We start from the raw sequence: 15,234 nt of genomic DNA, 5'->3' as shown, positions 1-15,234 counted from the left end.
GTAAATTGGCAGCAAAGGTCTTCACTGAATTATGTTGCATAAACTATTTTACAATAAAACATATATGATGCATCTCAATTATGATGAATGTGAGGAGGAGGATTAATAATAATGCAATTTAAGTTATCTTCATAACATAAGTTCTAGGAGATGTGTAATTTTTATGTGGTTCATCATCAGTTTGAAACTGGTCTGTGATTTCTGGATCTGGACATACCTGGTCCCCTGCTGTTGTGCTGCTATGGTCTTTACAGTTCATTAGGATATCAGTTACACTTGGTTTACATTTAGAACCCCATGGGATGGAATGCCCAGTTTGAAACTGAGAGAATGGTTAATTATCCATAATATAACTCCTGCAGTTATTATTAGGTTTGATATCAAGGTCTTTCTTTAAAAGCTTTTCAACTCAGGTTCTGTTCTACCATACAGATAAATAAAGTCAAATTCAAGGCTTTCAGATTTGTCCAGTTTGTTTCATGTGTTGCGGCAGACAGACTGTATATTGCCACTGTACCATATAAATATCAGTGCTTAGTCTGCTCTCAGTTGCTGTGGTTTGATTAGTTACAAGTGTCATCACATGTGACTAATTATTGACCAATGTAATGAAACTTGTATAATTAGAAGGCTGTATTTAAAAACTCTAAAGATCTTAAAAAGAAAATTGGATCGGGGTAAGTAAAACCTTTTACTTTGACCATTTGGCTAGAAAATAATTTTCAATAAGTTTAAATTGGATAATAGTAATATAATAAATAATTACACAAATCAGAATAAAAGCTATTTGCATATCCCCTTACAGCTGTTGCTTTTTCATAGTACTAAGTAGAATAAAGTATAGTTAAGACAGATAGCTTTAAGCTAGAATTAAACTCAAATAAATTGCAAGAAATCAAAACAAACCCAGGATTAAAACTAAAGAAATATCCCGTCATATATACCTTACATCAAATAAAGAAACTCAAGATGGATAACAACAAAATTAATGTCACATCATCAAATAGTTATCTCAGCTGCCTGGTCAACCTAAAGGCAGATAAACTAAGGCAAACTTACTCCGAAGCAGTCTCATCCCCCCTAAGAGAAAAACGACAGATACAGTTCTTAACGCCAATTTTCAACTCGACCCCAACTGACTCGATGAGTAGACTCTACCTGTCACCAAGCGTAAACGAGAATGTGGACAATCTACCGAGTAACCGCAAAACTACATCCGACATGAGTACCCAAACTGAGGAACAATACTCAACAAGCACAAAAACAACCCAGACCACGCTGGTTAAAAACACTAGCAGCCAGGGGACTCAAACTGAGAACCTACTAGATGAAACAGAACGCCCTCACCCTACCACAAATAAAGCAGTCACACACGACTCAACAAAAGGTAAGAATAATAGGAAAACCAAATCCCAAATACCAGTTAGAAAGAATAAGGAACACACTAACTGTCAGAATACAAGACCCAGCAAGCCGGTTATGGACAACGAAACAAAGTCAGCTAAAGAGACAAACACCAGGGGAAAAAAGACCAGTCTGCAAAATATCCAAAACAAGAAACACCCCGCTGAACTGACTCTCTTCGTCAAGGGAGTAAATTCCAAAATAACGAAGTTAGCCTTTAAAACCATAGCATGGCAATTGAACAAACATCACCAAGGAGAATTCACGCTTAAAAGCACTAGAGACGACTTGCTGATAATCAAATGCACCACTGAACAACAGATTGCCAAATATATGGAAATTGAAAGAATAGGCCAAATAAATGTTCAGGTCACTAGACACAACAGAACAAAACAACACATAGACCCAAACCCCCCAAAAACACACAACAAAGGAGTCATATACGTATCAACTCAAAATAAAACCAATGAAATAGTAGACTACATAAGGAGTAAAGGACAGGAAGTAGAGAAAGCAATCCGCCTAAAAACAAGAAAGGGAAAGGATAGCACTGCAGTGGTACTCTTTTTTAAGGGCGCCACCCCAGAAACTATCAAAATAGCCGAAAAACTCGAGGCTAAAAAAATTTTTGCTTTCAAAAACAAACCACGGTTCTGTGGCAACTGCAAAAATTGGGGGCATTACTCTAAGAGTTGCGGAAACCTATTCCGGTGCAATCAATGTGGTCTTCACCACCCAGACCGGAAAACATGTAGCGCCACCAATCAGCACTGCGCTAACTGTAGTGGTAACCACAAACCAAACCACGCAGAATGCCCCAGGGCTCTTAGAGAAGCCCTAATAGTCGAATATATGATCTCCCATGGGGTAAACTATAAGCAGGCCAAAACAAAAATCAGGATACCAAAAACAAAATAAATAGGTAGCACCCTCACTGGTAGGAAACACGCATAAAACGAAAACAACAGTAAATTAAACAAACTATTAAGACTTTTTGCACTAGAGATGGATTCCAGAGCAGAAATCAAAATATGGCAATGGAATGCACGCGGCCTTAGGGCCCATGCTGACCAACTAAATAACAAAATACTTGAACAGGAAAGAAAACCAGATGTTATATGCATACAGGACACCCATCTAAATGATACCTCACGTATCCCAAACATCATAGGCTACAACACCAAATACCTAAAGCATCGATCCCCCACAGCAAGAGGAGGGGGGTTAGCAACCTTTGTTAGAGATGGAATTACATCAGAAATGCATAAATTAACAGATAGTAGACCGCCCAATGACTTCGAAATACAGATAGTCAAAATAACCGCTCAAACTAAGCAGGTACTAATCGTTAACCTCTATGAAACAAATGAGCAGCGCAATTTAAGTGCAGACGAAACAATCAAAATGATTAAAGACTGTGGAGAATGGGTGGTAATATGCGGGGACTTCAATGCGCACAATGAACTATGGGGGAGTCAAAAGACGGACATTAAAGGAAAAATTGTAGAAAAATGGGCACAAAAATGCAACTTAGTTTTTCTAAACAACGGAATGCACACCCGGATAGATGACAGAACAGGCCACACATCAGCAATAGACCTATCTCTATGCACACCAAGATTAGCAGGCATTTCTGATTGGCAAGTTGATGAAAGCGACCCTATGGGAAGTGACCATTACCTTATAAATATAGAAATACAAATTAGAATACCTCAAAATAAAGCGTCCTTCACACCAAGATGGAAATACGAACAGGCCAACTGGATTAGGTTCAAACAGATAGGTGACTCAATCGACCCAGAAACCATATATCACCGGGACATTGACACCTTTAATGACAAATTAATAGAAACCATTAACACAATGGCCCAAGAAACAATTCCTAAAACTAAAGGAGTAGCACCCAAACCCACGGTGCCCTGGTGGAATAATGAATGTAAAATAGCAATTAAAGAGAAAAAAAGAGCTCTAAACAAATTCAAAAGAACTAAAAATAATAGGGACTTTAACTACTACAAGGAAAAGGAAAAAACTGCCAAACAAACTATTATGATAGCTAAACAAAACTCATGGAGAGAATTCTGCTCAAAACTAGATATTAACACAAAATCGAAGGAGGTGTGGCAAAGAATTAAAAAAATGAGAGGCAAAACTAAATCAATAACCCCCAACATACCTGGACAAAACAACAAACATAAGGCAGAATTATTCGCAAACTATTTCGCCAACATGTGTAGCAATACCAACTTAGAGGATAAGTTTAAAAATCATAAAAGGCAATTTGAGGAAAGCAACTCTGACAACATAAAGGAAGCAGGAAATAATGACGGCCCACTAAACCTTCCGTTTACAGAAGCCGAATGGAGAAAGGCCCTCGCCGGCAAAAAGACCACATCCCCCGGGGGAGGATACTTTGGGGTATGAAATGTACAAGAACCTACCCAAAAAACTTGTCACAATTGCACTTAACCTCATTAATAAAATATGGGAAACCGGTACCATACCTATAAGATGGAAAAAGGCAGTAGTGGTCCCGATTCTTAAGCCTGGAAAACCCTCAAGCGATATAAAATCATACAGGCCCATATCACTAACAGACAATATATGTAAAATAATGGAAACTATGGTAAACAACAGGCTGAAATACCATTTAGAAAGCAAAGGACTACTAGCTAATACACAGAGCGGGTTTCGCAACTACCGAAGCACAATAGACCAACTCATGAGACTAGAAACCGCTGTCAAATTAGCATCTAGAGAAAAATTTTAAAAATCCAGATATGTTACAGCCATCTTCTTAGACATGGAAAAAGCATATGATCTAATGTGGACTAAGGGACTGATAAGTAAACTTAAACCATACGGAATAACTGGCAATATATACAAATTTATTGCTAACTTCCTAACCGATAGAAAGATACAAGTCAGACTAGGACAAGACTACTCCGAACGATACAAACTGGAAAATGGCATGCCACAATGAAGCGTAATCAGCCCAACTTTATTGGCGCCCGGGGACATATGTACTCCCCTTCCCCCCCCCCCCCCCAGCTACGCCTCTGATTATACCTGCTGTATCAGTTGAGAAATATATTGAACAGATCAGGCCCCAATACTCTCGCTCTGAAAAACATTAAAATAATTATATGCAGAATATCGGTAGGTCTCCCTCTTGCCGAAAATGTCAGCACCATATATATTTTGCAAGTAATGTAATGGGTATAATAACACACACACACACACACACACACACACACACACACTTTTTTGGGAGTGGGGGGGGGGGGGGCAACGGACAGATGCCCCCATTTCCCAAAAAAAATAAAAAGTATTTTATATTTGTGTATTTCCCCCTCAGATGTGTTCTACGTTTTATTAAAACAAAATTTTATATAAAAAATTTAGTTTTTAGAATTTTTGATGGGGTATTTATGTTTCCATAGTGTTATCTAAAGGGTTGTTCGTCCGAGTCTGGTTTCCCTCACCTTGCTCGAAGTTCATTCCCTTGAAATGTTTTGTAACCTTTGCTATATGTCGCCTAGGTCTCAGTGTTTGCTATATGTAATGGTGTTATATTGTGTGTATGCTATATTTTCTTTATGTTTGAGACAGCAAGTATAGATCAAATATCTTTCCCAGTTGTATTTCTTCCTTTATGATGTTATATTGTATCTTTTAATTTGTTTTATGGTTTTCTAATTTTGACGATGGAATGGTGTACTATTTAGATTTTGTTTAAAAAAAATAATTTCCTATTTTATTATTCGAGTGATAATATGTGTCGTTCCTCATAATAGTCTTTAAAGATGTTGATAGGTAGGTTACGCTCGATCCAAGGTTCACGCTTCTTTATTCTCTATGTGTTTTTCCTGGGTCGCGTTAGGCCTCCTTTATTTAGTTTATCTGATTATGCTTTATTGAAAGATCCAAACGTATTTATGAAACCACATTATTCTATAGTGGTCAACCATGCAGTGCGGGAGAAGTTAGTAGGGTTTTAAACTAAGTGTTATACAGTATGTATTTGTGTCTTTATTTTGTCTGTTTATGTTCTACATTGGGTGTTTTCAAAGACTCATGATGGGCCTATGCACTTCACTGAGCCCTGTGACTTAGCCCCATGATGTCATCGCCATTTACTTCCCCCTTATATTTTCCCTGTATCCCTTCCTATATATGTCTTTAGAATTTTCTTTCAGAGAAAGAAGAAAAAAAATTAAATTACAAAATTCTTTTATTTTTTTCTTTCTTCCTTTCTTCCCTTTTCTCTTTTAAAAAAAAAAGTTATATGGGTTTCTTTGAAATATTTGAAATAGAATTTGAAATTTTCTTTGAAATATGGCTGTTGTGGGGTGCGAGGAGGGGGTATGGGTATGGCATCAGCTCGCAATTCCGCTACGCGACCCTTCGGTCTGTAATACCTATTCCTCCCTCCCCCTCTCTCCCCCAATTCCAACATCAATTGCGTTATATCAACCTGACGGTAAGTATCTATTCGTCGTAAGACGTACTGAGTTCTTGTTGTGGTTAATATTCTTATTTTTACCACGTATCTTATTTAAAAATCTTTATCACCTGTCCACAGGATATCATCGTAGTTACTATATAGTCTATACATTTTAGAACGATTTTGTTTTCGTAGTCTAAATCTATGAATAAAATGTTATTTTTGTTATACTTATATTTTTTGCAAATTTTCATTATTAACTTTATCCTATTATGTTTAGTTTTATCACATTGGACAATCGTATGTAGTTTGGTGAAGTTCGCTGTTTTACATAAAGGGCATTTCGGCATTATCCTCAGCATACGATGTTTGATTGTTTCTTCGCCTGTTAGCCAGGTGTTGTGCAGGTATTTAAAAATTATACTTTGTGTTTTGACAGATCTTATTTTCCCCAATTTTTCCAATTTTTTGTCCAATTTACCCCCTCAGTTGTCCTGCTCTACTCTACATTTTATATTTTTGGTTACCTCCTCCCTAATCCAAGCGTGACTTTTACTTATTAAATTTTGCATAAATCTGTTTTGTCTCTCATATGTTTGCGTGGCACTTCGATTTTTTTATATTAATTTGTTATTTTTGTATATCTCTGGTCGGTTTCTCAAGGTGAAGCCGAACCAGTAGATGTACGGTGCTTCTCACGCTGTAGCCGGGTCTGAGTGCATTTTTTTTTTTAATCTATTGATTATGTTAGTTAATTATAGTAGTAGAGGGCTCGGCAACCCCAAGCCCCCTCTACTTTTGGCCCTATATAATGTCTCTTTTTTTACATGATGCATTTTATGATTCCATATATAATCTATTATTTCGTTGTCTGTTTTGTTTAAAATTGTATTATCCATATCTATGGATTTAATTATGTAGTTAATATTTGAGTATAAATAAGTCTTGGCCACTTGGGCCCGCTCCATGATAGGTAATGGCGCCATGGCCAGATTTTCACATTTTCTCTTATTTTATTGATAATATGTTCATAATTTTCTACAGCTTCTTTTTTTTATTACCAAAGTAAACCCCTAGAGCCTTTACAGTGTCTCTCAGTAAGTGTGTGTGGGGGGGGGGGGCGATAATCCAGGGTGGTTGCCCCTCCAGTTAACTATTTTTAAGATTTCGTGCTTGTTGTGGTTTATTTTGGAACCCGACGCTTATAGCATTTCCCCTCTCTTATAAAGATGTTGCAATCATATGCATGTTAGAGCATTTTTTAATTCTTTTTTAGGTTTGGTATTTGTATGCCTTGTATAATCAGGGGCGGATTAAGGCTCACTGGTGCCCTAAGCACTGACAAATCTTGGCGCGCCCCTCTTTTCCACGTACACCTGAGAAGATAACCCTAGGGTGTACCATGATCAAGAAACAGAACATCATGATCAATTTGCACTAGTTGTATCAGTTTTTTTTACAAATCTTCATTCTTTTTTCTTTCTTTCTTTTCACCCTTTTCTCAACTTTGTGGTGCCCCCTTTGGCCCTGGTGTCCTATGCACGTGCTTAGTCTGCTTAATGGTTAATACGCCCCTGCTTGCACATCTGGGTTGTTTCTTATCGTGTGACGTAGGATTTATATTGCCATTACGTATTCTAGCATTGATAGTGGACATCCTTGTATCACTGATCGTTGTATTTCAAATTCTTTCGTGCATTTCCCGTTTAATTATCCCAGTGTGTAGGATTTTGGTCCATTTTGGAAATTGGGTCCGAAACCAAATTTTTTTAAAAAATTCTTTATACAGTTTTGTTCAAATCAGTCGAAAGCTTTCTCCTGGTCGAAGAGTACCATAGCACTCATCATACCAGTTTCATTTATGTAGTTAATTATAGTTTTAATGTTTAAAATATTGTTTTGTATATCCCTCCCCCACAAGTTTGATTTACATTAATTATCTTGTTTATCCTACCCTTTACTGTATTTGTTAAAATCCTACTTAAAATCTTATAGTCCGTGTTTAAAAGTGACATAGGCCTCCAGTTTTTAATCTCGTCTCTATTCCCTTTCCCTTTGTATATAATTGTGATAACTCCCTCCCTCATAGATTTAGTCATTTTATTTTTACTTAAAACTATATTATTATACAAAGCGTTTAAGATCGGCGTCAGTTCACCGTGGAACTTTTGGTAGAATTCCACGATGAGTCCATCTTTCCCTGGTGACTTTTGTGAGTGTTGATATACTTTTTGTGATTTCTTCATCTGAGATGACATCATCACATTGGTCTCTATGTACTGCTGATGTCATCTCACAGTCGACATTTTTTAAGTAGCTGTCGATTGTGCTGAAGTATATGTTCTGTGTGGTGTGTGGTGTATAGTTCTTTATAATATTTGGAAATATTATTTAGGATATCTTCTTTTACAGTATGGGTTACATTGTTTATTTTGATATTGTTTAAAATTGTATCACCCCCTTTTCTAAATTCTTCTCGCTTATATACGTGTTTTGCCTCGTTGTAGATCTTTGTAAATTTTCCCGCCCTTATTATTCTCCCCTGATTTTCGTCTTCTTCAACGATTTTAATTTTGTCTGTCAATCGTTTTTTTTTTTTCTTTCTCCATCGTCGTTTGTTGTTTTGCTTAGTTCTAATTTGAGTTCGTGTTTGTCTTTTTTTTCTGGGGTTTTTCCGCCCTCTATTTGAGTACTGAATATTTATTCCTTTTATTTTGTTTTTTAAAACATCCCAATCAATTATTATATTAATATTTTCTTCATTTTTGACGGTTTCAGTTTCTTTTTTTAATTATTATTTCGACATATTCTTTGTCATTTAAAATCTTATTATTTAGTTTCCATAGTCCTGACCCACATTTTTCTATTTTTTTCATTTTTAGGTCAATAGTGAGCATGAAATGGTCTGATAGCTTTTGGTTGGTTATTGCAGTATTAATATATATTAATGGATCATAAAAATTTCCGTAAAATTTATCAATCCTGCTAGACTGGTTTAATTTATAGTTACCCAGTTGAAATCTCCCCTATGATTAGATTTTCCATCGAATATTGTTGTAGGTAGGTGTATAAGTTTTCTTTAAAATTAGTTTCTTATTTCTATTAGCTGGCATGTACACATTTATAATATGCCAATTAAACATTTTAACACGTAGCAACCGTCCCTTAAAAAATTCCCCCCTCCTCAAACCTTTCCCAGCTTTTTAAAAATATTATTGTTGCAACCAACTCTAATATCATTATTTGCAAAATTGTTGCATATCTTTATTGCGTTAAGTTTGTCTTCTACTAAAATTTCGAACTCTGGCTTAATTCTATAGTGTGTTTCTTGTATCATTATTACACCAAAGTTTGTTTCTTTGGCTACTTTGTCTGCTTTCGCTTTGTCTATCCCATTGCTGTTGATAGTAGCGATCCGGAAATTTGTTTCTTCCATTTTTGCTTTACTCCCAGGTGCCGCATCACTTTTATATAGAATTTAATTGTATATATTTCAGTTAAAGTTATTATATTCCATTTGTTTTTGTACACACACACCAGCACGCTCGACAAAGAGCGCTTGAGTAATATACAGTTTGATACATCCTACATGGTAGTGGGCAGGAATACATATATAGGTCGTTATCCTTCTCGACCGAAGTAGTAACATTGTTCCAATGCTAACACTCGACGTCCTCGATTTGTGCTTCATCGTATTTGCAGTCTATACACTTAAAGTTACAATGGAAAAGTGTACATGAACATATTTATACCATAGACAGAGCCTTGAAGTACTACTTTTTTCGGTCTAAAACTGTCCCAAAAAGAAAAGAAAAAAAAACCAGCATGTAATAGTTCATTTCGATACAGTTGCACAGAGCATTTGACGTTCATTTTGATGTCAATATATATTGATATCGATTAAGTGCGATTTGTTTTCAAAGCTGCTTTATTGCTGGTAGTGCTTCTGTTTTCAAGTTCGATATATACCCATGGAGCAGTAGTAATACAGAAATCAGAACAACAACCATCATCATCATCATCGGGAGTATTATTATCGTATATGTTGGTCACATCGATGATCATTAATAAAAAGCGGTTGAAATATGAACAATATTCCATCTCTTCAAATAGCAAATAACTAAGCAAAGTGTGTGTGTGTGTGTGTGTGTGTGTGTGTGTGTAATTTTTAACGTAGCTTTAAAAAAAAAATGCAATCATATCGCTACCATGTCTGCATTGTGACAGTTTATAATGATGTCTAGCAATGTGGCATCATGCCACAAACATACAGCATTTTGTCCCACCCAATCACATTATCCTCACACCAATATCTTAATGATGGGCGCCAAAAGAGGCAGCTGCTAGTACCATTTTTATGTCTTTAGTGTGATTCGGCAGGGGTTTGAATCCGCGACCTCTCGCATCCAAGGCGGACGCTCTGTACAGACACTGCACCACCTGAGCGATCGCTTAGCAAAGAATGTACGATACTGTTTCCTGTTGTTCATAACAACTCGACCTGGAGACCCACCTGACGGAAAATGAAAGCGCATTATAACGTTATAATATACGAATCCGGAATTTTTTTTGATTATTATAATTTTCAAGAAAGTTAGTGCCTTTTAGCATTTGACAAAGTGTGCTTGCAGTTGCATACTAAGGGGAGGGGGAGTTTACTACTGATTTGAAGCATAAAATTAAAACTAAACAACAGCATAACATGTTTATATATCTTATTAAATACGTCTTCATTTGTCTTTCCGTGCGCCAAAATGCCTTCCTACACGAACATGTTCCATATAGGTAAATAAGTTGTACCAATCGTAAACAACCACCGATTTCGACATATATGATATCAATTTATAGGTTTCTCATCAGTTTAAATCGATCTGTGCAAAAAAAAAAAAAAAAAAAAAAAATAATTAAAAAAAATGTGTGAAAATGAATAATAAAAAAGTTGCTATTTGCGACTCATTGTCGCTTGCGATTTTACCGATCTTCGTATCCGTGATGCTTCCATCCTTCCCGTTTAGGGATGGTAGCACCTACTTGGATGCTAATACTATAGATTTGAAGCATATAATTAAAGCTGTACAACAGTAAATAATATGTTTATGTATCTTCTTATTAAGTACGTCTTCATAATGTATGTTCGTGCGCCCAATGCCTTCCTCTACGAACAGTTTCGATATACACGAATAAGTCATACCAATAGTAAATAAACACCGATTTTGACAAATTTCATATTAATATATAGGTTTCTCATCTGTCTAACTCGATCTGTGCCAACAGACATGTGTGAACATGCAGAATACAAAAAAGTGTACTTTTTACTGAATATTGGGTTCGACTTTACTGATCTTCATATCCTTGCTACGTTCATATACCGTTCCCGTTCTGCGATGGTAGCACATACGTCCATGCTAATACTATAGATCTGAAGCATAGAATTAAAGCTGTACATAATTATAAAATATGTGTATGTATCTTATTAAGCACGTCTTTATCTGTCTTTCCGTGTGCCTACATCTGACCTATACGAAAGTTTTCCATATGGGCGAATAAGTCATACCAATCGCAAAGAACGATTTTGACACGTTTGATATCAGTTGATAAATTTTTATCAGTCTAAATAGATCTGTGCCAATATAAATGGGTGAAAATGCAAAATAGAAAAGTTGGTATTTTTCACTCAGTATCGCTTGCAACGTTACCGGTCATCGTATCCTTGCTACGTCCATCTGCCATTCCCGTTTTGCGATCGTATCACATTTTTTCGATGCTAATTCTATAAACCTGATACATATAATAAAAGCTGTTCAACGGTAAATAATGTGTATGCGTCTTATGAAGTACGTCTTCATTTGTACGTCCTTGCGTTTAGTGCCTTCCTAACCGAATATTTTCCATATAGGCGAATAAGTCATACCAATCGCAAACAACCAACGATGTTGACAAGTTTGATATCAATTGATACGTTTCTCATGATTCTAAGTCGATCTCTGCCAATAGACATGTGTGAAAATGCAAAATAAAAAAGATTGTTCTTTTTACTGAATATCGGGTGCGACATTACCGATCTTCATATCCTTGGTACGTGAAACTACCATTGCCGTTTTGCGATTGTACCACATATTTCGAAGCTAATACTATAAATTTGAAGAATATAATTAAAGCTGTACAACAGTAAATAATATGTGTGTGTATCTTATTAAGTACGTCTTCATTTGTCTGTCTTTTCTCCTAATGTCTTCTATACGATCGTTTAACAAACAGGTGAATAAGTCATTACAATAGTAATAAACACCGATTTAGCAAAATTTGATATCAATTGTTAGGTTTCTCGTCAGTCTAAATCGATATGTGCCAACAGAAATGTGTGAAAATGAAAATAAAATAGTTTGTATTTTTGACTCGATATCGGTTGCGACTTATACGTGCCTCTACCATTGCAGTTTGCCACGGTACCACATATTTCAATTTTAATATTATAGATCTCAAACATATAAGGAAAGCTATACAACAATATATAATATGTGTATGCATCTTATAAAGTACATCTTTGTGTGTCTGTATGTCCGCTCAATGTCTTCCTCAATGAGCGTTTTCCATATAGGCAAATAAGTTATAACATTAGTAATTTTTTAAAAACGCGATTTAGACGAATTTGATATCAATTGATAGGTTTCTCATCAGTCTAAATTGATCTGTGAAATATATAAATGTGTGAAAATGCAAGTAAAAAAGTTGATATTTTTTACTTGGTGTCGCTTGCGATATTACGGATCATCAACGGATCATCATATTCTATATTCTACCTACGTGCCTCTACCCTTGCCGCTTTGAGATGGTACCATATAATTCGATGATAATCATTTGAATGTTAGTGCTCCTAGATCTTTACAACACGAACGTTTATCTTAGAGTCGAATAAGTCATACCAATCGTAAGCACACACAGATTTTGACAAATCTGGTATTATTTGGTAGGTTTCTCATCAGTCTAAATTGATCTATGCCTACAGAAATGTGTGAAAATGCAACCTAGAAAAGTTTATATATTTTACCCAGTATCCTTTGCGACTTTACCATTACCAATCTTCATATCCTTGTTACGTGCCTCTAGTATTGCTGTTTTGCGATGGTGTCACATACCTCGATGCTGATACTAGTGATATGAAGCATATACTTAAGCAATAAAACAGTAAAAATTATGTGTATGTATCTTATTAAGTACATCTTCATTTCTCTGTCCGTGCGCCTATATCCGTGCAACATGATCGTTTTCTATAAGGCTAAATATGTCATGTTAATCGTAAAAAAAGCTACAAAGATTTGGACCTATTTGATATCCAGTCATTGGTTTCTCATTAGTCTAAAACGACCCGTGTCAATATAAATGTGTGAAAATGCTACCTTGAAAGTTGCCTTTTTTGTCTCGGTATTGCTTGCGACTTACCGATCTTCATATCTTTGCTACCCGCTTCTACCCTTGCCGTTTTTTGATGGTTTGTATATAACCAAATAAGTCATGCCAATTGTAAAGAACCACCGATGTTAACACATTTGATATTAGTTTATAGGTTTCTCATCCTCCAAATCTTTCTGTTTTTAAGAAACGTTTTTCTAATTCAACTAACGGGTCATCACGCTAAAATTACGCTACTGACAAATGTCACCTTAATATCCTACATACTAAACTTAGACAAGCAGGTAGTCTCCTGAAATCCGACCTTTACATGGTGAATTTAGTTAACTCTTTCACGTGTGCATGTGCTTATGATAATGAAGAAGTTGAACACTTTGTCTATTGCCCCTTACCTAATGCCAAAGATCCCAGCTCTTTCGCTCTACCTTTCAATACACTTCTTGGTTAAGTCTAGATTTATCATTGAAAAGTGACGTGACTACTCACCTACAATAAGATGTCTTTCTGCTTGTGTGATGACCCGTTAGTTAAATTAGAGAAACGTTTCTTAAAAATAGAAAGATTTGGAGGATTTCGGATATCATCAGGCAGAGAGTTCTAAAGACGAATCGTATATGGTAAAAGGTCGTGTGAAAATATAAAGTTTGGTTGAGATTGGTGTGATACTTTGAGAGTAACGTAGACGATAATTAGATGCCTCATATCTCCTTTGTGGAAGAAGTTCGTTTAAATAGTTAGGTACTTGAGTATTTATAATCGAATACATAATGCATAATCTCTTCCTTTTCCTTCGTTGTGCAAACCAAGCAGTTTCCGCATAAAGAGACTATCTAGAAGAATTAATGGGTATAGATCTGGAACGATCCGTGCATCTTCCATCTGATTTTCCCCCCTTTATTCTGATCTTTCCGAATCTTCAATAGAACAATTATCCCAGACTCCAGAAGTATATTCTAAGGTTGGACTTATGAATAGTGTATATAATTTAGCTGAAGTCAACAATTAGTCTGCATTTAGACGGTAGTGTTTTATCTCCTTTCTTATACATCGGTATGTCATACGCTAGCTTGCACTGTGTTAGGAACACGCTGGCTGGGAGTGATTTATTTAAATGTATTTGCAATGGAACATACATTTCTTCAACTATACTTGTACAAGTTTATTACTTATTGGATTGGTTCCAGCGGTTTTGTTTAGGTCAAGACTAGTTACTACATCTATAATTTCTTGTTTATATATAATGATGGCAGAAATAGAAGTTTCATTTCTAACTTCAAAATGCGGTAACTGTTTATCATAATTTTTTAAACGTGTAACATATCAAACTTCCGAGTTCAACAGGTCGCACTTCTCCTGATCACTTGTTGCAAATTTAGATGATCATTTCGTACGTTTCAGTGGAGGTAATAGGTTCCATGTCTTTGTAGAATGTACTTGTTATCTCATTATTTTCCAATAAGGTCGAGGATTTGATCCGATGGCAGGGGTTGAACCTGCATCCTTTCGGTCGCAGGTCTGAGACGCTAACCACTGAGCCAATGTTGCTCCTCTTAAGATTAATATACCCATATGATATTTTCCAGTATCATACGTAACTATATGATACGTTTAATAACACCCAGTAACTCAGCAAATGCCGGCATGACGACATATGAATTGAAGGTGTAATGACGAATGTAATTTAAAGTCAATTATGTAACCTATTTTTATGCTTTTTATTGAATATCATTTCTGTCATGTGATACACATAACATAATCTTACATTTAAGTTTATTTAAAATGAAATTTATGAAATTCGTTAAATAGTTTCAATCTTTTGCGACTCTCGTGAAAAGATCCTTCATTGCTGTTCATATAATTTTACATGTCATTATATTTCTTTATTGATTTGCACTTTGGTTACAAAAGAGACAACTTTTGCAATTTAAAACTTATTTCATCTATACTACACTAGTATAGCTCATGAAATGAAG

At 35.7% G+C, this 15,234-nt stretch overlaps 1 protein-coding gene across 1 annotated transcript in view; it reads left to right on the top strand.

The window, feature by feature from the left end:
* Window positions 1-15,234, top strand: part of LOC149790385 (uncharacterized) — a 165,279-nt gene that overhangs the window by 33,915 nt on the left and 116,130 nt on the right. The gene's annotated exons all lie outside the window — the stretch shown is intronic.

The sequence above is a fragment of the Sinohyriopsis cumingii genome, chromosome 10, assembly GCF_028554795.1.
Source record: "Sinohyriopsis cumingii isolate HCF-2022 chromosome 10, ASM2855479v2, whole genome shotgun sequence".
Taxonomy (NCBI): Eukaryota; Metazoa; Mollusca; class Bivalvia; order Unionida; family Unionidae; genus Sinohyriopsis; species Sinohyriopsis cumingii.
The sequence above is the reverse complement of the archived record's forward strand: the minus strand, read 5'-3'. Positions and strand labels throughout refer to the sequence as shown.